This window comes from Nycticebus coucang, chromosome 3 (assembly GCF_027406575.1).
Source record: "Nycticebus coucang isolate mNycCou1 chromosome 3, mNycCou1.pri, whole genome shotgun sequence".
NCBI lineage: Eukaryota > Metazoa > Chordata > Mammalia > Primates > Lorisidae > Nycticebus > Nycticebus coucang.
In genome coordinates, this window is record NC_069782.1 from 118,904,329 (window position 1) to 118,920,142 (window position 15,814).

A 15,814-nucleotide genomic window follows, 5' to 3' on the forward strand; every position below is an offset into this window, starting at 1 on the left:
TTTTGAAATACAGTAGAGCCCCTCAGTTAATAGAGTTGAACAGAGAGAAGAAAGATTCTCAGAAATTGAAGGCAAGTCTTTTGAACTACTTTAACCATTCAAAAGGCAGAAAACAGGAGAACAAGAACAGAATATTCCCTGAGAGAGTTGTGGGATCATTCTAAAAGAGCAAACATCCAAATTATAGGGATTCTTAAAGGAGAAGAGGATGGTCCTAAGGCACAGATGCTCTATTCTAAGACATTATAGTGGAAAATTTCCCAAGCATTTCAAGAGATACAGAAATTCAGATAGTAGACAGTTTCAGAACCCTAGCACCACTCAAACCAAACATCTCCTAGACACATTGTAATTAAGTTGCCAACGTTAATATGAAGGACAAATCCTGCAAGCAGCTAGCCTTAAGAAAAGTAAGCACCTGTGGCTCAGTCGCTAAGGTGCCGGCCCCATATACCGAGGGTGGCGGGTTCAAACCCGGCCCCGGCTGAACTGCAACAAAAAAATAGCCGGGCGTTGTAGCGGGCGCCTGTAGTCCCAGCTACTTGGGAGGCTGAGGCAAGAGAATCGCTTAAGCCCAGGAGTTGGAGGTTGCTGTGAGCTGTGTGATGCCACGGCACTCTACCGAGGGCCATAAAGTGAGACTCTGTCTCTACAAAAAAAAAAAGAAAAAAGAAAAGTATTACCTACAGGGCGGTGCCTGTGGCTCAGTTGGTAAGGCGCCGGCCCCATATACCGAGGGTGGCGGGTTCAAACCCAGCCCTGGCCAAACTGCAACCAAAAAATAGCCGGGCGTTGTGGTGGGCGCCTGTAGTCCCAGCTACTCGGGAGGCTGAGGCAAGAGAATCGCTTAAGCCCAGGAGTTGGAGGTTGCTGTGAGCTGTGTGAGGCCACGGCACTAAAAAAAAAAAAAAACAAAACAAAACAGAAAAGTGTTACCTACAAAGGGAAAAATATCAGGATGACCGCAGTGACCGCAGATCTTTCAGCTGAAACTTTTCAAGCCAAAAGAGGATGGTCATTGGCCTTTAACCTTCTAGAACAACTCAACCTTCCTAATGCTGCAGCCCTTTAATACAGTTCCTGTGGGTCGTGACCCACAGGTTGAGAACCGCTATTCTAGAAAAACAACTTTCAGCCCAGGATCCTGTATCCAGCTAAAGTGAGTTTCATTTGTGATAGAGAAATCAAATAATTTACTAACATCCACATGTTGAGGACATTTGCCATAACTGAACCAGTCTTCAGGATATTCTCAGACACATCCTCCACAATGACCAGCACAATGCTCTACCACAAAAGTAAACTCACCTCACTAGAATTTAAAGAACAAAACCTCGCTTCCACAATGATGAAAGGGATTAAAATATGCAAATGACCATTGAAAAACAAGCTGACCAAAATGCTACCATACCTAGTAATTGTCTTATTAATGTGAATGGCTTAAATTCACCTTTAAAGAGACACAGGTTGGCTGACTGGATACAAAAACTCAGGCCAGGTACATCTTACCTCAAAGTATAAAACAAGATTCAGGGAAAAGAGGGTGGCACCTGTAGCTCAAGCGGCTAAGGCACCAGCCACATACACCAGAGCTGGCAGGTTTGAATCCAGCCTGGGCCTGCCAAACAACAATGACAACTACAACCAAAAAATAGTCAGGCATTATGGCAGGGGCCTGTAGTCCCAGCTACTCGGGAGGCTGAGGCAAGAGAATTGCTTAAGCCCAGGAGTTGGAGATTGCTGTGAGCTGCGTGACACCACAGCACTCTACCCAGGGTGATAGCTTGAGGCTCTGTCTCAAAAAAAAGAAAAAGAAAAAGATTCAGGGAAAAGGGATGGAAAACAGTAATCCAGGCAAATGGAAATCAGAAAAAAGCAAGGGTTGGAATCTTATTTGCAGATATATTTACATTTAAGCAAACAAAAATAAGGAAAGACAAGGATGGACGCTACATATTTGTCAAGGGAAACACACAACATAAAGATATTTCAATAATTAACATTTACATCACCTACCTCAATGCTCCTTGTCCTTGACTTATAACCCTAACTGATCTGAACAATATGATATCTTCCTGCACTGTAATAGATAGAGATTTTAACATCCATTTGGCAGATTTGGACAGATCCTCTAAGAAGAAAGTAAACAAAGAAATAATGGACTTAAACTTGATCCTAGAACAAAGGACTTAACAGACACATGCAGAACATTTCATCTTAACAAACTGAATACAACACATTCTTCTCATCAGCCCACAGATCATCCTCCAAAATTGATATCTTAGGATACGAGTCTAACCTCAACAAATTTAAAAGGATAGAAGGGCGGTGCCTGTGGCTCAGAGGAGTAGGCGTCAGCCCCATATGCTGGAGGTGGTGGGTTCAAACCCAGCTCTGGCCAAAAACTACAAAAAAAAAAAAAAAAAAAAAGGATAGAAATTATTCCTTATATCTTCTTGGACCATCACAGAATAAAAGTTGAACTCAGCAGCGACAGAAATCTTCATACTCAAAATCATGGACACTAAATAACCTTAGCCTGAATGATAGCTGGGTCAAAGATGAGATTAAGAAGGAAATTATCAGATTTCTGGAACAATATAATAGTGAAGCCAAGAACTATCAAAACCCATGGGATACTACAAAGGCAGTCCTAAGAGGGAAATTTATAGCATTAAACAGAAAAGGGCGGCACCTGTGGCTCAGTAGGTAAGGTGCCGGCCCCATATACCGAGGGTGGCGGGTTCAAACCCGGCCCCAGCCGAACTGCAACAAAAAAATAGCCGGGCGTTGTGGCGGGCGCCTGTAGTCCCAGCTGCTTGGGAGGCTGAGGCAAGAGAATTGCTTAAGCCCAGAAGGTTGCTGTAAGCTGTGTGAGGCCACGGCACTCTACCGAGGGCCATAAAGTGAGACTCTGTCTCTACAAAAAAAAGAAAAAGAAAAAAAAAAAAAGAAGTCAGCTCTGGGGCGGCGCCTGTGGCTCAGTTGGTAAGGCGCCGGCCCCATATACTGAGGGTGGCGGGTTCAAACCCGGCCCCGGCTGAACTGCAACCAAAAAAAAAAAAAAAAATAGCTGGGCGTTGTGGTGGGCGCCTGTAGTCCCAGCTACTTGGGAGGCTGAGGCAAGAGAATCGCTTAAGCCCAGGAGTTGGAGGTTGCTGTGAGCTGTGTGAGGCCACGGCACTCTACCGAGGGCCATAAAGTGAGACTCTGTCTCTACAAAAAAAAAGAAGTCAGCTCTGGCAGCAGTACATTTAGGTCACAGGGATAGACATTTCTTGATTTGCAACCCACATGGCTGGCCTTGACACAGACAACCACATGAAATCAGAACAACAAACAGAAATATCTCCATAAAGCTATGTTACCCCTCCCCACCCCTGTAGGGGCAAAGAAAACCATGTCTTCGGGTAGTACCAGTAAATGTGTTCTTAGCTTGGATCTGGGCCAGGAGGAAGCAGGGCCCAGATGGAGATGGAGGTGAAGAGACCCCAAAACGTTAAACCTGTGGAGTTAACAACTTTTTTCCTTGTGTCTTTCTCACATTCCTGAGCAGTTCAGAAAGTGCAGTTTTCTTTCCCCAGGTCCTGGCACTTCTCCATGCCACCTTTCTGAGAGGAATCTAAGAGGAGGCGCATCACTATCGTGATCGGTGAGCTCATCTTCGCGTTACTCCTGTAGTCAAGCCTTGCATTTGTCCTAGGGCTTCGGGAAGGGAACGGGAGGCAGGGGAAATTTATTTCCCATTCCCCAGTAATGTTCCCAGGCTGTTCCAGAGGAGGTGGGAAGAGAACACACAGGCAGCTACGGTCATCACTCCTGCTCCTAAGATGCTACTGGTTCTGCCCAATTTACCGACAATGGAAAATGAGTATCAATCTCCATTTGGTCCTCGGTTTGAAATTATACCATCTTCTTCATCAGAAATACAATCCCCGAGGCTGGGAATAGTGGCTCATGTCTGTAATCCTAGCACTTTGAGAGGCTGAGGCGGGTGAATGGCCTGAGCTCAGGGTTTGAGACGAGAGCCTGAGCAAGAGCAAGACCCTGTCTCTACTAAAGATAGAAAAAATTGGCCAGGTGTTGTGGCGGGCACCTGTTGTCCCAGCTACTGGGGAGGTTGAGGCAAGAGGATTGCTTGAACCCAAGAGTTTGAGGCTGCTGTGAACTATGATGCCACAATACTCTACCCAGGGTGACAGTGAGACTCTGTCTCAAACAAAAAAAAAAAAACACAAACCAAAAGGAGAGAGAGAAAGAACTACAGTCCCTGAACTAAAAAGATGTGCCAAGGGACACCACCACCATGTACCTGTGTGACTATGGGTCTCTGATGTTATCATTTCAGCAACCACAGCTGACTATACAATCTACCCAGGAATGGCTCCTCCAGCTTCCTAATGCCCTGCATTGAGGCGCAAGATGCTAATCTCATTACCTGCTTAAACAAATCCCCGTCTAAACCACCAAGAGGTTTAGTCTTCTGTCTTGACAAGCCACCAGAGCATGCCTGCATACTCCAGGGATGCTACTGACAATTTAATACCAGGGAGTGGTTAATTAAAGAGGCTTCAGGGAGAATAGCATTTCCAGGTGGCACCACCAGGCAGAACAACAGGTCTACTAGAAATGGGCTTTTTAGGGGCAGCGCCTGTGGCTCAGTGAGTAGGGCGCCGGCCCCATATGCCAAGGGTGGAGGGTTCAAACTCAGCCCCAGCCAAACCGCAACAAAAAAATAGCCGGGCGTTGTGGCGGGCGCCTGTAGTCCCAGCTGCTCGGGAGGCTGAGGCAAGAGAATCGCGTAAGCCCAAGAGTTAGAGGTTGCTGTGAGCTGTGTGAGGCCACGGCACTCTACCCAAGGGTGGTACAGTGAGACTCTGTCTCTACAAAAAAAAAAAAAAAGAAATGGGCTTTTTAAATTTATTTTAGCATTGACTATGAAAATCTAGCAATTCTTTGAAATTGAGCTGGATGGTGACTGAGGAAAGATGTAACTGCTCCCAGGGCAATGCGAGCTGAGATAGAGATCAGGGCAGAGGGACCTGCCTTAAAAATCTGAGCCCAACTACAGTTATCCCTCTGTATCCATGGGTTTCACATAAGTGGATTCAGCCAACCACAGATCAAAAATATTTGGGAAAAAATTCCACACAATTTCAAAAAACAAAACTTGAATTTGCCATGTACCGGTACTACATTGAATCCATTAGAATGAAATGATGTGTAGTAATTTGTACTAGGTATTTTAATTTAGAGATGATTGAAAGTATACAGGAGGGTATGTATAGGTTATATGCAAATACTATGCCATTTTATACATGGGTCACTAGGAAAGTTTTGAGACAGACTATGTTATAGTCCATTATTTCACTTCCAAGAAACATTGAAGATGGAGTCCTTTCTTACCCATTTAAGTTTCAACTTGTTTGGCTTATCGGTGTTGCAGGAAGGGTTTCGTTTCTTTCTGTCTCCGCACATTTTGTTTCTTGATTTTTGTGTATCTCAAAACTTTCGTAATGACCCATGTGAAAGGAACTTAAGCACCCAAGGATTTTGGTATCTGTCTGGGTTTTGAAACCAATCCCCCACGGATACTGAGGGACATGATTATTCATTTACTGTTCGATAATGTGAGCCAACGTGCTAAACAGACTAGGATGCAGCAATGAACCAACCTCCCATTTGACACTTAGTCCAGAAAGATCGATCATTAACCAAGAAAAACAGTCTAGAAAAAAGTGCAAACTCCGCTATGCGTGAAATCCACATTGTCCTACAACCAGACACTACTTAATAAAACAATCCTACAATAATTACTAATGGCAGCTTTATATAGGGCACCCTGTTAAGCATAAAAACTATTACAAAGTCAAGTCAGACATTCTCTAACCATTCAAGAAACTTATGTTTTAACTAGACATGAGAATCAATCTTAGAAAAAGTTTAAAACCATAGGATATCAGTGTTGGAGGGATATAAGAGTTGTGGCTCACAATAAGCAGAAGAAACAATACTTAAAGTCATTAGTCATTTGGGAAATGTAAATCAAAACCATAATGAAATACCGCTTAAAACCCATCAGGATGGCTACAATAAACAAAAAAAGAAAAAAAGAAAAGAAAACAAGTGTTGGTGAGGATATGGAGAAATAAACACAAAGTTACTAAGTGGTTTAGCAATTTTACTATTAGGTATATACACCCAAGAGAAATAAAAACACAGGTCCACATAAGAACTTTATTTTATTTATTTATTTACTTATTTATTTTTGAGACTTTGTCGCCCTTAGTAGAGTGCCTTGGTGTCACAGTTCACAGCAACCTCAAACTCTTGGGCTTAAGTGATTTTCTTGCTTCAGCCTTCCAAGTAGCTGGGACTACAGTTGCCTGCCACAATGTATGGCTATTGTTAGAGACAAGGGTTTCACTCTTGCTCAGGCTGGTCTCGAACTCGTGAGCTCAGGCAATCCACCTGCCTCAGCCTCCCGGAGTGCTAGGATTACAGGCAGAGGCCATTGTCACTGGCCTCACATAAGAACTTTACATGAATGTTTAGAGCAGCATTATTCATAAAATTCAAAAAGTAGAAACTATCTAAATTTTCAATTGATGAATATGGATAAGTAGCATGTGATCCAGTAGCATGGATAAGTAGCATGTGATATATCTGTATAGTGAAATATTATTTGGCAGCACAAAGGGACACAACACTAATATATGCTACAACAAGGATGAATGCTGAAAACAGTACACTAAATGAAGACAGCCAATCACAAAAGATCGTATATGATATAATTCCATTTGTTTGAAATGTCTAGAATAGGCAAATCTTTAGAAACCACAAAATTAGATTAGTGGTTGCCTAAGATTGGGAATTATGGGGAGAACTAGGGGAGTGAGTGCTAAAAAGTTTTTGGGAGATGATGAAATATTCTAAATCCTCTCATTTTATATATAACACAGTTTGATAATTAACAGCTTTTAAGGAAATCTAAAATGCATGACCTACTTTCCCATATTCTTAACCAAAATAGACAATAAAATTTTAGCTTTTCCTGATGATTCATTGTTACCTGAGAATCAATTACTGTACCCGCTATACATAGATGTCCTCAGGAATCATGTAAAATCCTGCTTTTCAGGCTCCTGTGGTTTAAGTACTCTTTTATCTCTGTTATGACTTTGCAGGTCTTGCTCTTGGCGGGGCTAATGCTGTTAATTTCTTGCTGCTGTCAGTGTTACTGCAATGTCTCTACCTGGAACCTGCTATCTAGAATTCAGAGAAACCAGGAAAGCAAGATTATTAAAACTGTGACTTTGAGTAAATTAAATAGCTTCTGAGGGAGAGCACAGCAAGTACTCCCGAAGTGTTAGATGCATGAAAATGTCCAATTTTAACTACTTCCCAACACTGGTTTTGGTTGCATCGAAGTGTTTGTTTGCTTCCCTCCAGCTCTTAGCTGGCTTTTAGGTTATCAATGACAAGTTGCCAGAAGTGATAATCATTATATTAATAATTAGTAGTACTTTTTTTTTTACTATAACAATTTGTGTCAAAGGAATAACTAGATTGAAAAAAGAGATGGATTCAAAAAATATATATATATTATTATTTTTTTTTGAGACAGAGTCTCAAGCTGTCACCGTGGGTAGAGTGCAGTGGCATCACAGCTCACAACAACCTCCAATTCTTGGGCTTAAGATTCTCTTGCCTCGAGAATTGCTTAAGCCCAGGAGTTGGAGGTTGCTGTGAGCTGTGTGATGCCATGGCACTCTACCGAGGGCCATAAAGTGAGACTCTGTCTCTACAAAAAAAAAAAAAAAAAAGATTCTCTTGCCTCAGCCTCCCAGCTGGACTACAGGCGCCCGCCACAACACCTGGCTATTTTTTGGCTTTAGTTGTCATTGTTTGGCAGGCCTGGGCTGGATTCACACCCGCCAGCTCTGGTGTATGTGGCTGGCACCCTAGCCACTTGAGCTACAGGTGCCAAGCCAGATTCAAAATATTTTATCCATTTAGTTTGGGGAGATAGTGCTTTTCTGTATCATTAAGAGTTAAGATTTTTCAAAGTCTTTAGCATTAAAACTTAACAAAAAATTATAACTTAACTCTGAACCCCATATATGAAAAGATAAAAGGAACATCTTGTTTATAGTAGTTTATTTTCCAAACCACTTCACACATTTAATGTAAAGTTAATTAATGAGAGCATGATGTTTTGCTCAACATAAAGGATGGAAATTGTCTTATATGGATGACAGCTGTGGTTTCATGAACTTCACTCCATATATTTCTAGACTTTCCTTGGATTACACAATATGAAGAAAAGCTTGATTCAGAGAACAAATGCAAATCATAATTGTTCTTTTGAACAGCTTTTCTTGCAATCTCAAGGATTTCTTGAATCAAAACTGATTGCATAGCTTGAAAAAATTTCCTGAAAATGTTTTATAAGAAGCTAAATACTAAAAATATTTAACTCCTCATTTTGTTTGCAATCAAATATAAAACAACCTTTTATTAAGTGCTAAAACCCTAAGGCAGCATTATTCGGATGTGACAGGTTACCCATTTACTTGTTACTTAACTGACCTAAGCCACAGTGAGACCATTTGCCAAGAAAATATGACAAATTTTGACTAAAATTTAATTGAGTTTGGTACATGTATGCTGACGTGGTGTACTAGCTTCTGTAACTTTATGTGGATATATACAGGCCAACTTTAAGCCTATATATGCCTGGCACTATATGCTAGGAGCTTACATGTACTATGTAATGAAATTAAAAAGCATGCTGGAAACCTCATTGGTTTTAAATAGACAAAACAAAATTTAAGAAAAATTTTGAACGAAACATTTGGACCTCCTAAAAGCTCCCCACCCCCGTATATAGCTGTTGCACAACAAATATCCACTGAGTGAACAAATTCAAACACTGGTACACCATTATCTAAGACTTTGTTGAATTACAACCCAGTATAAAACTTTATGTAAGACTTCAGTGATTTTTAACTGGTGATCTTCAGGAATGCTCAATAAACAGAGTAGCACTAAACAGATTCAAAATCTTTTTCTTCATTCTTGTGGTTAACTTGAAACACAGAGTCATACGTCTGAAGATTGCCTGGAAGGCTAGGTGCAGTGGTTCACACCTGTAGTCCTAGCACTCTGGGAGGCCGAGGCAGGAGGATCCTTTGAGGTCAGGAGTTTGAGACCAGTCTGGCCAAGAACGAGACCTCTGTTTCTACCCAAAAAAAGAAAAAAAAAATTAGCTAGGCATGATGGTGGGTACCTGTAGCCCTAGCTACTTGGAAGTCTGAGGCAGGAGGATTGCTGGAATTCAGGGGTTTGAGATTGCTGTGAGCTAGGCTGATGCCACGGCACTCTATCCTGGGCGACAGAGTGAGACTATGTCTCATGAAAAAAAAAAAAAAAAGAAATGTCCCTCTTGTAACCCTTCTCCTCAATCCACCCTAAGTTAAATCCTGAATTCAGCAACTCTAGATTTCCAGGCATGAGCACAGACCTAAAACCTAATTGTCTCCAGGAGAACTAGCTTGCCTACTCCTGCTGGCTAATGACCTCACAGGAAAGGAGAGGGGTGGAATTCTTTTTATTTTATTTACTCTTTTGAATTTTCAAAAACATTTTTGTAGTGGCTAGGTGCAGTGGCTTACGCCTGTAATCCTAACACTCTGGGAGGCCAAGACAGGTGGATTGCCTGAGCTCAGGAGTTTGAGATCAGCCTGAGCAAGAGTGAGACCCTGTCTCTATAACTGCTGGGCATTGTGGCAATCGCCTGTAGTCCCAGCTATTCAGAAGGCTGAAGCAAGATTGTCACATGAGCCCAAGACTTTGAAGTTGCCGTGAGCTATGACGCCATGGAACCCTTCCAAGGGTGACAAAATAAGACTCGGTCTCAAAAAAAAAAAAAATTTGTAGAGACTAGATTCTCACTATGTTGCTTTGGCTGAACTCAAACTCAATGATCCTCCCACCTTGCCCTGCTAAAGTGCTGGGATTACAGGTGGGAACCACTGTGCCTCACCAAAATTCTTTTAATACAGTTCCTTCTTTCTATTTTTTTTTTTTTTTTGAGACAGAGTCTCACTATGTTGCCCTTGGTAGAGTGCCGTGGCGTCACAGCTCACAGCAACCTCAAACCCCTGGGTTTAAGCTATTCTCTTGCCTCAGGCTCCCAAGTAGCTGGGACTACAGGTGCCTGCCACAATGCCTGGCTATTTTTTGGTTGTAGTTGTCATTGTTGTTTCGCAGGCCCGGGTTTGATTTGAACCCACTAGCTACGGTATATGTGGCTGGCGCCCTAGCCACTGAACTACAGGCGCAGAGCCTGTTCCTTATTTCTTAATCTATATTTCAAAACAAAAATACCTAGGTGACACTAAGCATTTTTTAAGGCAAGTGTGAAATAAAGTTTACTGAGGAAGAGAAAGACAGGTTTATAGAGTAAGAGCAAGATATATAGGCTTATAAAGTAAGATTAAGTTCGCCATAGACAGCAAATAGTCCCCATTGTTGCAACAAAGAAAAGGCCTCCCTCCCCTTTTTTTAGACAAAGTCTTACTCTGTTGCCCAGGCTAGAGAGCTGGAGTACCATGGCCTCAGCCTAGCTCATAGCAACCTCAAACTCCTAGGTTCAAGCAATGTTCCTGCCTCAGCCTCCTTAGTAGCTAGGACTATAGGTGACTGCCATGATGCCCAGCTAACTTTTCTATTTTTTAATTTTGTTTTTGTTTGTTTGTTTTTTGAGACAGAGCCTCAAGCTGTCACCCTGGGTATAGTGCCGTAGCATCACAGCTCACAGCAACCTCCAACTCCTGGGCTCAAGCGATTCTCCTGCCTTTACCTCCCAGGTCACTGGGATTATAGGCACCTGCTAAAACGCCCAGATATTTTTGGTTGCAACCGTCATTGTTGTTTGGCAGGCCTGGGCTGGATTCGAACCCGCCAGCTCAGGTGTATGTGGCTGGCGCCTTAGCCGCTTGAGCCACAGGCACCGAGCCTATTTTTTAATTTTGTTATTGAACCCACAGAGGGGTTTATAATTTTTCTATTTTTAGGAGAGACGGGGGTCTCACTCTTGCTCAGGCTGGTCTCAAACTCTGGAGGCTCAAGAGACCCTCCTGCCTCAGCTTCTCAGGGTGCTAGGATCACAGGTGTGAGCCATTATACACAGCCCACACTATTCATTTCTAATCCAGTGATTTTGGGGTGATTCCAGAGCAGCTTTTTGGCATAGGCCTATTTCATTTTAAAAATGAGGTTTCAAGGCTCGGCGCCCTTAACTCTGTGAGTAGGGCACCGACCACATACACTAAAGCTGGGGGTTCAAGCCCGGCCCGGGCCAGCTTAAACAACAATGACAACTGCAACCAAAAAACAAAAAATAAAAAAACAATTTAAAAAAATGAGGTTTCAAATATCAAACCATGAAGAAATAGTTAAATATTAATAATAAACAACCAATAACAGGTATTGGGCCAACAAACACATTCTCTGGGGCAAAACAATATCAAGTTTTCATTTATTTTCCTAAAAATGAGATGTAACAATTTTAACTGTAGTTAGATAACGAAATTTATCTAATTGGGCATATAAAACAGTGGCTATAACACAGGGTTAACTTTCACAGCAAATAAAAATAGATTGTGGTTCTGTTTTTTTTAAAAAGTTCTTATCTTTTAGAAATATATATGAGAACATTTAATACCAAAATGATATGATTCCTGAGGTTTGCTTCAATATCATCCAGTTTGGGATTTATGAGGAGACTGGGATATCGTAACTAAAGTAAAATAAGATCGGACATGATTTGATAATTATAGAAGTTTAGGGATGAGTACTTGGCAGTTCATTATACTATACTCTCTAGTTTTGCATAATGGTTGACATTTTCCTAAATGAAAATGTTTTTAAAAATCTCAACAATCTCCAAATACTAATCAGGACAATGAGAGGACAATGAATTACTTCTGGAGTAAAATCCGAATGGTCCTGAACTGGGGAAGTCCCCTTGTTGCCTCACAGATTCTGTTTATGAAATCAAACATACCAAGGTCCTTTCCCCTTGGCTGGGACAAATTTCAACTTGCCCTAACTAGAAATATGAAATGAAGACATTCTGGCAACTCCACCCAGACATTTAAAGGAGTGATAAATAAATTATAATCACCCTAGGAAGGTACCACTCCCAACTGGGCCAGATATATACACCTCTTTACTGATAAAATTTTGGTGGTCCCCAAACAAAATAATTCAGATCATTCAAAAATGAAAACAATAATGGATAATGAAGTATAAAGAAGTCCAAAGTTATGATTTTCCTATGAAAACTACTTTGCTGCATGCATGCATATATATCTATGTACATAAAGACACATACTATTTTCTACTCCCCTTGGTTCCCCTGCCATATTAATGGGATACTAACACCTACTTGGCCTACCTACTGGGTAAGCCAGCACTGAACCCCACTATATTTGGTAGGAATTTTGGAGGGAGAAGGGGAGGCAGATAACAGTGACTCTAAAGAAATTCTACCCTTATACCACAGTGAGCCCTCAAGTATTTGTAAAATACTCTCTTTCCTAAGACTAAGGTCCCTTTACCTAACTTCTCATCCTCTGACATTGTCCTGTTTACCAAAGGACACGCTGGCCTTTCCTCCCATTCTTTACCTCAGATATTCCAATAATTCAGCTGGTATTACCCATGCCCTCTGGGACTTTTCTCTGAGTCTTGCCTGTGAACTGTGTCCGAGTCAATGGTGTGCTTGGTCAATGACTCAAGAACTGGAGGCAGTTGTTTTGAATTCTGAAGTCTTATTCATTTCATGAAGATTTTAAGGAAAAGCACTCACTTTTCTAACCCTTCTCATCTCTTCTGTACATATCTGTCTCATTCAAGGGCTGAGATATCAAACAGTCAAGATCTAAGGAGGACATTTCCTTTTTTACAAATAACTTTGTTCAGACACTAGATTAGCAGTCAAATAAATTACACGGTCTTCTTATTCACTAAGTTGCCAACATCACTCTCAGGGCACAATGTACTTGGTCTCAGGAGCTGCAGTGAGGCAATCTATTAAAGTGATAATGAGGTCAAGACTTGCGACACAAGCCATATATCCTGTTTCTAGAAACATCAGAGGGCATTAGGGTAGCTTCCATTGAGGAGGTGATGTCAGATCAGTTTGGAGAATATTCGGAAACCCAGTCCCAAAATGATTCCTAGTCAGTCAGCAGGGCAAGATGAGTTCATGGAAATCCTGATAGTTCAGAGAGTTTTGAAAGCTTCTGTGACTAATTAACAGCAATGATAGCAAAATTAAATGTCTTTCATTAATATTAATAAAACTAGTATTAATAGTACCTTTGTCCATTTTGTGCTATTACAACAGCATGCCCGAGATCGGGTAATTTATAATGAACAGATTAGAAAACACTCAAACCATTGCCCCTGGCCCCCTCAGTTCATGTCCTTCCCACATACAAAATATATTCATTCCAGGCAATAATCCCAAAGTCTTAACCGGTTCCAGCATTAACTCAAAAGTCCAAAGTCCAGAGTCTCATCTAAATCAGATACGGGTTAGAATCAAGGCAAGTTCACCCAGAGGCAAATTTCCCTCCAGCTGGGAACCTGTGAAATCAAAAAAGTTATCTACTTCCAAAATACCTTTATAAATATAAAAAAATGCAATGGAGGGATAGGCACGAAACAGACGTTCTCATTCCAAAAGGGAGAAATAGGCAAGAAGAAAGGGGTAACTTGTCCCAAATAAGTCCAAAACCCAAGGGGGCAAATGACATTAAATCGTAAGGCTCCAGAAAAATCTTCCTTGACTACGTGTCCTGCCTTCTGGGCACATAGGGGTAGGGGTTGGGCCTCCAAGGCTTCAGGCAGCCCCACCTCTACATCTATGTTGGGCCCACCCACTCAATAGCTCTCACAGGTTGGAGCAGTGTCTATGGCTCTCCCAGGCTGGTGTTGCACATGATGGTTCTGCAACTCTGGAGTCTCGGAGCAATCCCACCCCCAAGGCTTCACTAGGCATTGCCCTAGCAGGGATTCTCTGCAGCAGCTCTGCCCCCAAGGTTCTGCTGGGTATCGTCCTAGTGAGGGCTCTCTGTGATGACTCTTCTACACCAAGACAGTCTGCCTGGGCCCTCAGACTATCCACAACATCCTTTGAAATCCAGGTGGAGAAAGCCATACCCCACATCTGCACACACTGTTAAGAAGCACTGCTTGCACATTTGGAAGCTGCGGCCCTCAACTACATCATAGCTGCCTTGAGCCACACCTGGGGTAATCTAGGAGTGTTATGCCAAAATGTGGGAAGCAAAGGCTTGAGGTGGCTCTAGACAGAGAACCCCTATGTCCAGAAAGCACCCCAGGCCTCTCTCTTGACATATAGTCAGTCATGCACTACTCAACTACAGGAATACATTATAAGAAAAGCATCATTTTGGAATTTTGTGAACATGATGGTGCATTCTTACACAGACCTCGATGGCATTGCCTACTACACACCTAGGCCATATGCACCTATACAGCATGTTACTGTACTGAATACCGTAGACAAGTGTAACACCGTGGTAAATATTTGTGTATCTAAATATATCTAAACCTAGAAAAGGTACAGTAAAAATACAGTATAAAAGATTTAAAAATGGGTGGTGCCTGTAGCTCAGTGAGTAGGGCGCCGGCCCCATATACCAAGGGTATCAGGTTCAAATCCGCTTCCGGGCAAACTGCAACATAAAATAGCTGGGCATTGTGATGGGCACCCGTAGTCCCAGTTACTCGGGAGGCTGAGGCAAGAGAATCGCCTAAGCCCAAGAGCTGGAGGTTGCCGTGAGCTGCAATACCATGGCCCTCTACTGAGGGCAACAAACTAAGACTCTGTCTCTTAAAAAAAAGATAAAAAATGATATACCTGTATAGGGCACTTACTATGAATGGACTCGCAGAACTGAAGTATTCACTCTGGGTAAGTGTGAGAGACTGTGAAGGACATTTCTGTACACTTCTGTGGCCTTTATAAAGACCATACACTAGGCTACACTACATCTGTTTTAAACATTTTCTTTCTTCAATCATAAATTAAACTTAGCTTATGTTTTTACTTTACGAACTTTTTGTTTTGAGAGAGGGTCTCACTTTGTTGCCCTGAGGATAGTGTCATGGCACCATCATAGCTTACAGAAACCTCAAACTCCTGGGCACAATTGATCCTCTTGCCTAACCCTTCTGAGTGGCTGGGACTACAGGCAACTATGCCTGGCTAGTTTTTTCTATTTTGAGTAGAGACGGGGTCTTGCTATTGCTCAGGCTGGTCTTGAGCTACTGAGGTCAAGCAGTCCTTCTTGCCTCAGCCTCCCACAGTGCTAAAATTATAGGTGTGAGCCACTTTGCCTGGCCTAAACTTTTTAATTTTTTAAAAACTTTGTGACTCATGATAACACTTAGTTTAAACATTGTATAAATTTTTGTTTAAATAAAAATATTTTTTCTTTATCTCCTCATTCTATAAGATCTTTTCCTATTTTTAAATATTTTTATATTTTACTTGTTAAATATTTTTGTTCAAAACTAAGACAAAAACACACATTAGCCTAGGCCTATAGAGGGTCAGGATCACATCTTGTCTCTTGGAAGGTTTTTAGAGGCAATAAATGTTATCTCCTAGATAATAATACCTCGCAAAGGACTTGCCAGAAGCTATTCAACAGTAAATTTTTTAAGTAGAAAGAGTACACTCCAAAATAACAATAGAAAGTATAGTATA

At 41.6% G+C, this 15,814-nt stretch overlaps 1 protein-coding gene across 4 annotated transcripts in view; it reads right to left on the reverse strand.

Annotated features, from left to right (window-relative positions):
• The window catches only part of PANK1 (pantothenate kinase 1), an 83,421-nt gene that overhangs the window by 46,429 nt on the left and 21,178 nt on the right, over nucleotides 1-15,814 (reverse strand). Inside the window, exon 2 of one of the 4 annotated variants that reach the window (XM_053583412.1) lies at nucleotides 7,073-7,269. The exons of the other annotated variants lie outside the window; for them this stretch is intronic. The gene's annotated coding sequence lies outside the window, so the exon portion shown is untranslated. The remainder of the gene's footprint in view (nucleotides 1-7,072; nucleotides 7,270-15,814) is intronic. 4 annotated transcript variants of the gene reach the window in all.